Source organism: Hoplias malabaricus, chromosome 1, assembly GCF_029633855.1.
Source record: "Hoplias malabaricus isolate fHopMal1 chromosome 1, fHopMal1.hap1, whole genome shotgun sequence".
Lineage (NCBI taxonomy): Eukaryota > Metazoa > Chordata > Actinopteri > Characiformes > Erythrinidae > Hoplias > Hoplias malabaricus.
This window is the reverse complement of record NC_089800.1, coordinates 37,233,764-37,246,275: the sequence shown is the minus strand read 5'-3', so window position 1 is coordinate 37,246,275 and position 12,512 is coordinate 37,233,764. Positions and strand designations below refer to the sequence as shown.

At 39.8% G+C, this 12,512-nt stretch overlaps 1 pseudogene; it reads right to left on the bottom strand.

Annotated features, from left to right (window-relative positions):
- The window catches only part of LOC136663947 (calcium-activated chloride channel regulator 4A-like), a 28,366-nt pseudogene extending 23,428 nt beyond the window's left edge, over positions 1-4,938 (bottom strand).
- Between the last annotated feature and the right edge of the window lie 7,574 nt (positions 4,939-12,512).

The following is a 12,512-nucleotide window of genomic DNA, read 5'->3' as shown; positions in this document are numbered from 1 at the left end:
TCCTCCATTACACCATTGCCAAAATCTCTTGGTAGCCAAACATAGCCAAATCCCCCCTACTTTTTCTTCTTCTTTCAGCCGCTCCCTTCCATCAGGGGTCACCACAGCAGATCAACCACAATTTGCACCATCGATTTGGCAGTAGTTTTTTACGCGCTTGCTGATGCAACCCTCCCTATTCATACATGTTTTGGGACCGGAACTGCAATGCAGGGGCTAGGTACACACACTCATACCTATGGACTATCTTCCAAGTTGTTAATCCACCTACCAGTGTGTGTTTTGGACCCTGGGAAGAAACTGGTGCACCCGGAGGAAGCCCACACTGTCACCGGGAGAACACAACTCCTCACAGCCAAAAACCGCTTATTACTGCGTGAAAAGTAATTCGACACCCAAAAAGGAGTAATCAGAAGTCTATTTTGAAAAAAGTCTATCTGCTATCTGAAAGCATAAAATCTGCATCTCAAAAATATAAAATTTCAAATATCAAAATAAATAGAAAGGTTAAAATGAAAATAAATAATTTATTTAAAATAAAAATCCAGAATTCATTCAAAATGTAATTTTAAATGAAAAATTCATTTTTGAGGCATATTTTATTTTAATCTTATTTGAGCTTTCAGTTTCAGAAGTTTTTTTTTTTTTAATGAACAAACTTTGTCCCTAAATTAGCTCCATAGAAATGCGTGTATACGAAGTTACATGTTTTTACTGTTTACTGAGACTGTTTACTGTTTATTACATTAATAAAGCGAGATGTGCTTCGTTGGCAGGTGTGCCCTGGTGGTGCTTTTCCAATGGCATAGAGGGAATTGAGAATGGAATGGTGATCTAGAGGGATGACAGATGAGGCCAGTTAAGAAGCCCAAATAGGTCAGCACCGCAGGAAAGGCACATGGGAGAAAACTCTGAAAGAGAAAAATCCAAAAGGTGCTGAGGAGCTCAAGTAAGGAGGCAAGTTTAAAAACAGGAGGCTCAGTGGGCTTGATAAAGGCCGAACATGGCTCCGAATATGGGGATCAGCAGAAATGACCCAGCGTGGAGGAGCGAGTTGATGTCGTGAAGCAGTCAAGTCGAGATCCATCTCCTGAACTAAATGAGGCGAGTTTGTCTGACGCGGAAATGACGTGAATTTGCAGGGTATATATAGGGCTTAGAGGAGGAGTTCGGGCGTGGTCCTACTCCCAAAATTATGTTATTACATAACTTCACTTATTGTTTTTTTTAAAAAAATAGACAGATATCTAAGTCAGTCATTTAAGGCAGATGGCTTTTTTCAACCCGAAAATACCAAGACATAGTCAAACTAAACATCATTCCTCTGGGGCTAATAGGACAATATTGTATTGTGCCTCGTACGATACACGTTACTCCCATTCTCATCCCAGATTTCCTGTCTCTGCCTGGATCGAACACAAGATTTCCCTCCGTACTCACCAGTGCATCTATGGGAATGCCCCTTCCTACATGATACAACTCATCCCACTAACACACAATCCCTTCACTCTATCAAACTCAAATCATCTTCTACACCACCACCCCCCCCCCACCCCAGATCTAAGCTCAGCATCTGTGACTGGACCTGTTCTGCACCACCTCATCTACGGAATGCACTCCCTGAACAGCTGAGGGCCACACAAACTAGCATGAGTTTAAAATAACTCAAAACCTTTATATTTGGAAGAATATATGACCCTGAATTAACCTGCTGATATTTTCATATATTTTTTAAAAATTGCCATTTTTCTCCAGAGAGAGACTGAAAAAACATAGAGCCCTCCAAACACTGAAAATCAGGGATATTGTTTATTCCTGCTCCATAGGCAAGTAATACTGGCTTAGTTTGGCTGTTTCCAATTATTTAGGTAGGAACCCACTCTAAATTTGAGAGACCGCAAACAGCATGAAAGTAAACATAGTTACAAATGAGGTTCTGTGTTAATTCAAACAGTGAATAAAAACTTACAGGCAAGTTAAACATCTGCCACGTAGAAACAGCAGTTGTTTTTCTGAGCGTAAACTAATCAGAGAGTTAAAAAGAGTGTCATACCTAACGAGTCTCCCTACCTCTCTATTAACCCTCAGGACAGGTTGGACTTCAATTCCCAGGATCCCACTCTGTCTCAAGTTCCTGTCACATGCCCACAGTCAGCCAATCAGGGAGGGCTTTCTCGTTCATCATCCCCTGAGTTCTAATCTGTGTCACCTGGATAACTCAGCATGAGGGTATATTAGGACAGACTGTTATATGCTCATTGCAAAGTATTGCCTTCGGTTGCGTTGCTATACTGAGCTGCTATTTTTGGACTTCGTTTACCGTGCTTCTTTCCTGTTACTGTGACTGTGTGTTCGTGTCATCAGTTATCTTGTATGTTCTTCCCTGTGTGAATAAATCCTGTCTTCATCTGCAAGCGTCTGCCCCATTCCGGTGTCGTTACAAAGGGCTACACTTTGTTCATTACAAACATTATGCTCGAACACAATGTTGCTTATGGAGCTGTGCTGTCAAAATCTGGGCAATTGGAGGGGGTGTAACTCCTGGAAAGACTTCATAGGCCAAAACATGTAGTAAAAGTTTTGGGTAAAGCTGGCAGAGGACTTTCTCTTGAAAAGCACAAAGACAGCTTCCGAGATATCCTGGAGGAGGAGGGACTGGTGTGAATAGACATTTGTTTTGCAAGTGACGGTGTAAACCGTGGCAAAAACCTGTTGGTTCGTGTTATAACAGCAGCCTGAGAACCCTGTGGTGGATTCCAGATGTGACAATGGCCCTCAGTGGGAAATAGGTTTTTGAAGCTTGGCTGACTCAAATTCCTGATTCAGCAGATGTCCTGGCAAGCAATAAATGTTGCAACTTTGGCAATGACAGGCTGTCATTTGGCATTGTCCAAGCTGTGCTCAGAAAGTATGATGTAACTCTGAACTCAACTAAAGACGTGGTTGGGTGTTGGAACCTGCAATCTATGTAACTGCTAAATCCAAGACATATGCCTTCTCCATTTTAAGAATAGTTGTAGTGGCATGTGCCTGGATTGGAGGAGTTTTACCTTGCAAGTTGGGGGCTATTATGGTTATCTCATTTTTACAATATTTCATGGACATAAGCCTTTTTCACACATTCCCCAAAACCCAGAAATATTCCTGGGTTTAAGGATTAGCTGTATGCAACATTCATCCCGAAACCAGCGAAATTCACGGAGTTTATCCCACTAGCCTCCTAGTAAAGACTCCGGGTAAAGTCAGAGTGGCAATAGAGCTGCTACCACATCAGAGTGTACATTTTCAGCTGTGTGTCTGACACAGAAATTTCATATGTGAAATTTCATGAGTTTATATGTGAAAGGGGTTCTAGAGTACAGTAACTCTGGATTGGCAAACTGTTGTGGTGGTCCCTATTTTAAAAACAAATTGACCTGAAAATTTGTGACAATTATTGAGGACACATGCTTCTGAACCACATATTTAACTGATAATGGCCTTAATATGAATCAGTTATTTTATGTTAAGCTCTGCAATGCTGTGGCTGCTGCTGTTGTAGGTAAATATTTTTGTCACCATACTGTTACATTACAAGATGATGCATCTTTTTATTTATTATTTATCCTCTTTAATCCATGGGGCTATATATATCATATTTCTTATCTTGAGCATGTTTTGTAGTACGTTGCATTGTAACATACCTGCATGCTTCCCGACACATCTAGGATGAGGCAGATGACTTGATTTTGCCTCTGGATTGGAGTGAATGTTGGGTGTGATGGTTCAGCTTTTAGAGGATTTAAAGTCTCAAATGCATTACGCTCTATGGAATCCTGGAAAATCACAGTACGTGTTGATTTGTAGTTACATTTCTGGTTCTGCATGTTAGGGGCTTCAACATTGTGATCCGCCGGGCCACAAAATGATTTCACCTAAAGAGGAAGATAAAATGTTAAGCAGTGATATTCATGGAACTCATGAAATTATTGGCTCTGTGTTGACATAGCACAAGAACAGAAATAAGGTGTTCTGCTGTGGTGCAGGTAAATGTGGGAATGGCAAAAACATAGTCAGATAATTTGGTGACTGGCATGGACATCCCACAGAGCTGTGCAATTCCAAAAAGAGGCAGGCTCAGGCTGAATAATTGTTCAACACTAGTGACTAGCCAATGTTCAATGAGATTCATTCATTTCACCCATTCGGGACAAAAGAAGAAACACCTTCATTGATCACCTTCAAATGGACACTGGCGAAACTACACCTCGCTCGGGGTCGCCTAAACAATAACGAAAATAAAATCAAATTCTGATTAATATGCATAAACAATATGTATGAATGTCACTTTCTGTGTCAGATGAACGTCCACCTTCTAATGAAATGATGTGTATTACTGTTGTCAATCATGAAGGAAGTTTCTGTCTCTGATTAGAAAAACGAATTAATACTAGAATTAATACTTCTAACGTATCATTGTAAATGGGACGTAAACACAACGTACCCAGGATGAAATCTTATGTAAATGTTGGATATTAATAATCCAGGATACTCATTGTTATATGTTACTAACATGTATAAGAAATTTCGATACGCAAAGTTTCCACTCTTTCTGTGTGAATCGCTGATTCAAACTCCCCCTCCTCTCTCTCTCTCGTGAGAGTCACGTGAGCCTCGAACTCGCACCCAATCGGAAAAAGGACACCTCCCAATAGGGCGTGACCGCGCTGGCTTTGAAAAGAAGTTCAGCTCGGCACACAGATCAGTTGAGTTGGGACACAAGTTGAGTTCAAGAGATCAAGAAAAGTGGAGAGAACAACACAGTTCGAAACAGGAAGAAGTGGAGAGAGAGAGCAGCTCATCAGTCCGCCGGTGCAGCTCAGAAGATCGGAAGCTCAACTCAGCTCAACTCTTTGTCTCTCTGACTCTTAACTTCACTTCCGCTCTGAACGCCTGCATGCGTTCTCTTTGTTCTCCTTCAAGTTCAGCCTCTCCCAGCAAGAAGTTTTCTCCTATCTACGACGACGAACCAAAGACTTTTGAAGAAACCTCATTAAGCTCCCAGGAGACGTCTTGAGTTAGCTAGTGTGAGAAAGTCTAAGAATATGTTGAATGATTTGAATACTTTCTTTTCTTTTAATCGTGTTTTTGTTTTATCGCACAATCTAAGTTTAATCTCACGACTGATCAAAGCAGGTGAACTTATTCGTGGCCAGAGTAAGAAACACCGCCGAGATAAAAAAAAAGTCATAGAATAAGTAAGTCTATTGAATCGATTTTCAGTTCTGGATCTGCAGTAACTAGCGAAACTTTTCGTCCAAAAACGTCCATATGGTTGGACCCTCCTGCTCAGGACAGTAAGCCAAAGAGAGGATCCTGCCGCCTGCGTCATCACGCTCCGAGTACGCCCGAGGCGACTCAACCGACGAAGAAAGACCTCCACGCTGACTCAGCCTGGAAACTTCCGCGGGAGAACTGCGAAACTAAGTGAGACGCCTTCACTCCCAGGACCTCAGAGAGCCTCTGTATCCAACGAGTGGTGAAAATCGACGAAAAGTAAGCTAAACCTACGCATCTCCAGAGCTGAAAATTGAATCAAGTCTCTTGATAAATCTTTGTATTAATTAAACCTCAGTTAGCAACACCTTAGTCACAAGCCAGAGTGCCTAGCTTATCCTTAAAGTCGAATCGGATTCCCCTGCGTTGATGCCGTGAGATTTCAAGATTACGCTATGTTAATTAAATATCTTTCCTCTTATTAATAAAACTTTCATTATTTGAAATTACAGTGTGTAGTTTGTTCATTAAAATTCCTGAAAATCCTGAAGTACTCACTTAGCTTGACTATTATCCATTCTCAAACTAATTATTAACGTTTTAATTGCTTAAGCCAATTATAAACTTTAATTAATATCATTAAGTCAAATATCAGAGATCATAAGAGTTTGGATAAGGTCAACGCTATAAACACAATATATAAATATATATTTCAAGTATATATTCACAGAGGTATCACGGTGTATGATCAACATACACTACAGAAGCACTGAATGTCACACAACTTCCATCCACTAAACATTGACAAAACAGAGGTTCTCCTTCTAGGCCCAAAGCCTGCTATAAATAAGATTTAGTCTTTAAATCAGATTTAATAATACACTTTGCTGATTTCCCTGTTATTCCTATCTTATCAGCTAAAATTCTGGGTGTCATAATTGACTCAGAACATTTGATCAGCATATAGGTAATGTTACAAAAACTGCTTCTTAACATCACTACATTAAGAAATGTCTTATCCGTGCCAGATGCAGAAAAATCAAAACATTATTTTATCACATCACTATCTGATTATTGCAATACACTACTGTCAGTATGCTGCAGCAGATACATAAACTCTAGCTAATGCTGCAGCCAGGGTCCTCACTAAAACCAGAAAAATTAATCTTATCAGCCCTTCACTAGCTTTCAATTAAATTCCTTATTGATTACAAAATTCTTTTACTACCACTTACACCACTGCATGGTCTAGTCCCTGAATATCCGCAAGATTTCATCATGCACTATGAACCACCATGATTACTTAGATGACAGGGTGACAGCTTCTTGTTAGTTTCCAGAATTCATAAGAGTCCAGTGGAGGGGAACGGTTTCTCCTACAAAGTCCCTCAGCTCTGATCATGGTAAACTTGGATGCTGTGCTGTGATGCTCTGCTCATAATCACTCTGCTTTGAGGATGGTGGAGTGGATTGGATTCCATTGCCTCATGCTGCTCTAATGTCGGTGTTTATTCTGGTTTCCAGGAAAACACGGACACGGGGAGAATGCACCAAACTCTTCACAGACAGTCACCCTAACCCTAGCAACACTCCCTGTGTGCCACCGTGCCACCCACATTTAAACTCATCATCATCATTATCATCTTTTCCGCTTATCCATTTCAGGGTCACGGTAATTTAAATTCAAGTAAACTAAATTTAAATAGCAATTTTGCATATTATGTTTAATGGTAATTTAATTTAAAATTTAATACTGATATGCTTCCATTCCTGCTCTAATTTTAAAAGTGAAATATTTTCCTTAATGGTTATAGAATCTCAGTTGTGCAGCAGTTTGTGGTCTCTGTTATATTGTTTTCCATTTCAAAATGCACCCATTATTTTCAATGGCTGACAAGTCCGTATAAGTTTAGCACTGCAGTGCTGACAAGCATCCACCACCCACATCCTGCTCTGTGCTGGTCCTGTATGTAGAGCAACAGATGGGTTACAGCCTGTAATTGTAGAACTATAAACATGGTCTATCTATGGTCAGCTGAGAGAATGGATAGTGACTGTAGAAATGAGGAGGTAGTCAAAATAGTATGGCTGATTTTTATATAATCAAAAAATGAGGACATTTTATGCTAATCTGTGAAACACCAGTGTTATAACTGGACAATGAAAGTCAACTTTAAATAATAATAATATAATAATATTAATAATAAATTATAGCAGTGCATTTTCCTAGTATATTATGACTTACTGAAATATAGCAGTTTAGTGTACCTTGGTGTAAATAAAGCATGTAAAATGAAAAAAAATACAAAAAAGGGTTCATAGCTCAAACAGTGGCTCGTTAAAAAAAGACGAGATAAAGAAGAAAATGAACTTTCACTCACTTGTTCAATAATGTTTTTTTTTGTCTTTAACATTAAAATATACAATATAGTTCCACAAAATGTACCAATTTGTAATTTATTTATGAAAATATGATTAAAACTAATACTTATAATGATATATTAGTATGACATTAAACATATTGAATATTAAATACTACCTTAATAAATTAAATTATGTACATTAAATAATTATGCCTAATATGTATACACAGAAACAAATGATAAAGGTAAAAACTAAGACCATGCTTACCCACTGCTAAAGCCTGACTGAATTTCTCTCAGCGTTTCTTATAATAGCACCCAGCCGTACTTCATTAAATATGTCTAAACATGCCTACATATCACTGTTTCATAAAGGGTGGAATTAGAGTATTAACTGATGAAAACAATGAATGCTTACATGCAAGAAAAAAGGGCCAAAACCATTACTGGCATTAAATACAGACATGTTTCCATAAGGAACACTGGATTTATGGTTAGAAGTATGGTAGGTGATGGATAGGTGCCTACCTGATGACCCCTGTGAAGAGCTAGTGATGCAGTGGGTGGTCTGAGTACTCATGGGCTGGGCCCAATAAGTAACTTTATGATGCCTTTCCTCTGTATGGCATGAGCTTGACTCGACTCGACACGGCAAAGCTTGATATACATTTCCCTGGTCACTTTTTTGCCAGCACAGCCCCACCACATAATTTAGGCAGTGATTTTGCAAAACACCCTCTCTAACGGGAAACACAGGCTTTGAAAACCACAACAACGGCAGCGGTAATGTTAAGCACTTGCTGTGTATTTACGTTTAGTTATTTATTTTATTTTTTTAGTGGGTGGCAACCCTATAGACCAAGGAAATCTGGAAATCTGGTGGAGAAATTCCTGGCAAACCCTTGTTGTTCTGTGTGAGTGAGTAGGGCTGGACGGCATATCGATATATTAAAACATATCGGGATAGAACAGAGTGGGATGCAGAGTGAGGCTATATAATTTTTCATTCTTTCATTCATTCATTATCTGTAACCGCTTATCCAGTTCAGGGTCGCGGTGGGTCCAGAGCTGGAGCCAGTCCTTCACAGGGCAACACAGACAAACACACACATTCACTCACACCTACGGACACATTGAGACACCAATCCACCTACCAAAGTGTGTTTTTGGACTGTGGGAGGAAACTGGAGCACCCTGAGGAAACCCACGCAGACACGGGGAGAACACACCAACTCCTCACAGACAGTCACCCGGAGCAGGAATCGAACCCACAACCTCCAGGTCCCTGGAGCTATGTAACTGCGACACTACCTGCTGCGCCACCGTGCCGCCTTGCTATATAATTTTGATTGATATTTTAAGTTTTTAAATTGCTGTAAGTCTAAATCTTGTACAGAGCCATTCTATTCTCTCACTATGAGTCTGTGCTCTGCTCCCAGCCCCACCCCCACCCCCACCGATGTTCTCTCTCAGAAACAGACTATCTGCAGGGAATGCCGAAAGGAGGTATTATCAAAATGCAGGAATACTACAAGTCTATTTCACCACTTACAACAGCAGCACAAACCGCTGTACGAAGAAGCTGTTAAAGTCTGACGTGCTACTGTTCTGAAGCATTCACATCCCAGCACCACTAACCCAGTTCATTGCAAGATTCATTAGCTATTGCTGTGCCTTACGAAAAGAAAAGTATGAAGTGGCATGTTATTACTAAGGCGGTAGTTTACTAGCTCATAGCAAAGGACATGCTCACTGGCTCAACAGTAGAGCAAGAGGGCTTCAAAAGGCTGATTTAAACTCTTGACCCATGATACCAATTGGCTAGTCACAATTTCTTTGCACAAAAAGCACTGCCTAACAAGTACATTTTAGTCATACAGACACTTCCCAAACGGCTCACGAGAGTAAAACACTTTGCCTTGACGACAGATGGTCAAATCGCACATATGAGCCATATTTGAGCGTGACTATCTATTTTATTGAAGATTGGGAGATTAAAAGTGCATGTCTGCAGATGAGCTATTTCCCAGAAGTCCACGCTGGGAGCACAGAGCCGAAGCCTTCACACTGTTCTTTAAAGCACTTTATTACAGACGCTGCAGGTCTGTAAAGTAATAAAGTAATTTTCATGTACTTCAGTCTTTATTTTGATAAATAAAAAAGTTTTCCAGACATCTAGTTTAGCTTTACATCAAATTTTTTTCAATATACAATTATGGGCAAATGTTAAGACACCCAATAAAAACCTTTGTTTTGAACATAAATGGACATTTGAGTTTCATTTGAATATTGAGAGATGAGGCTGAGATTACACATAAAAATCAATGTTCTATTTATGACAAGTTCATAAAATTTTCACAGTATTTTTAACAACTTATATAATATCGTATCATATATTGCCATTCATCCAAAATATATCGGGATATGACTTTTTTGTCCATATCGCCCAGCCTTATGAATGAGCATTATCCTGCTGAAAAATGACAGTTGGAAGCCCTTCCATGAAAGGCACCCCAACAGAATGTCCTGCACATATCGCTGAGCTGTTAGTGTAAGTGTAGCTATTACTCATGTCTAAAGTCCCTCTGAGATATCAGTTTGACTCTATGTACAAGAGGCAGGACAAAATGTAATAAACCAGTAATCTCACAGTATTTTTAAACCACTCCCAACAATTCCAGAGCACAAACCCTTCATTGTTTGCTTTGTTTAACCAGAAAAGCAAGATGCAATTTTTTTGGTGTGGGCATGTGGGTGCGCATAATAAAAACAGTGCAGTTTTAATTAACCTTGAAGGTGGCCAAATCACATGAAAAAAAAGAGGAAATTTTATATGCAGTAGTGGGGGTGCATGAGAACGAAAGAAAGAACAGAGAGGATCTGGCTCAAACAAACCCTTCTACATCCACACTGTCCGATCTCACAGAACAGTTCTGTCTACACTGTAGATGACACCTGATTTACAGTAAGAATCTAGATGAACATTCTTTCATTATCTGTAACTGCTTATCCAGTTCAGGGTCACGGTGGGTCCAGAGCCTACCTGGAAATCATTGGGCGCAAGGCATGAATACAGCCTGGAGGGGGCCAGTCCTTCACAGGGCAACACAGATCACACACATTCACTCACACCTACGGACACTTTTGAGTCACCAATCCACCTACCAACGTGTTTTTGGAATGTGGGAGGATACCGGAGCACCCAGAGGAAACCCACGCGGACACAGAGAGAACACACCAACTCCTCACAGACAGTCACCCGGAGCAGGAATCGAACCCACAACCACCAGGTCCCTGGAGCTGTGTGACTGCGACACTACCTGCTGCGGAACCGTGCCGCCCCTTGTAGACGAATTTTTTAATCTGATGGGTCATAGCACAGAGTGGCAAATAAAAGTAATGTGGCACAATACACAGCAAAATTCTATCAGCTGTGGAGTTTTAGAAATGAAGGTAATTTTTTTCACAATTTTTCATGCCAGTGGATGTAAATGGTTAATGCATTTTATTGTAGTTCACAGAACATTTCCTTTTGATGGGAGACACTGGCAATGCGTTGACAACAAAAGAAGCTGTAAACAATACACAAAAAGAGATTTTTTTGTTACTTGAAAATAAAAGATGAGTTGTAAACATACGTGGCATCCCACCTTTTTTGGAAATTAGTTTGATAAAGTTTTTTATCAAGGAATTCATATAGTTATAAAGAACAATGTAAACCTAGCATTTCTTACATTTGCAACTATATGTTCAATTAAAAACAAAGTCTAAACAAGTCAGGTTAGACATTCAATTAGCATACAGTATCAGGACCCAGGTATGTTTTAAAAATGGAGATCCAAAGTGATAAAAAAAATGCCATTGTTTATTTCAATAAAAGCAGAAATAATGCATGTGTTAAGTCCTCACCGGACCATCGCTGTCCAATAATCTGCTGGGAGAATTGTTATTTAAGCTATCAAATTATCCTACTAGTAGATTTAACGCTTGGTGTATTGTTTTATGGAGTTATCTAAGCTATCAAATTATTCTAACAATAAATTTAATGGTGGGAGAAGGGCTAGTGCTAGCCATTTGGGTGCACTAAGCACAAATGCTTTTTAAAGTTATGAAAACAGTTGCAGGTGGAATGATGGCGCAGCAGGTAGTGTTGCAGTCACACAACTCCAGGATACCCTGAAGGTTGTGGGTTCAAGTCCTGCTCCAGACGATTGGAGTTTGGTGTGTTCTCTGTGTGGGTTTACTTCGGTTGCTCCGTTTTCCTCCTTTGGTCTGGATATTTTTGCTGGACTTGGCAACCCTGCTCTCAGTTTGTTTGTAGAATTGCCAACCTGCTCTCACAAGACAAGACAGAAATTACTAACCGTTTTTAAATGCTTGTTGAGAGGTGTGTTATGCATATTTTATAGACTAACATACGACACTGTGGCTTTGACATAAATGTGAGGGCAAATTGAAGGTTTAGTCAGAAATGTGTGTGGCACTGCTATTCTTCAAAACCTGTTCTTTAGACGCAGCAATGTTAGCTAAGCAGAATTTATACCTGTAAGGTTGCAACATTGTCAGATCACGCTGCCGAGTGTGTACTGGTCTAACTCCCAGAATACAAAGGTAGGACATCTTTAAAACAGAATAAAACAGATTAATACAAAATGGTTTCAGTAGTGTGATGGAAATTTGTTGATATAAATGATTCATAATTAATAGAGATATTTAATCAGCAATGGCCACGCATGCTTGTGTAAACTGAAATTGTTTTATTCCTAATTCTCTGTGTGAGACCGCAGACTTATGTGTGTGTGTGTGTGTTTCAAATAACATATCGACACCTTCCCTTCAATCAACTCCCTTTGTCTCCAGACCACAGAGGGGGAGGCACAGGCCACGTCTGGA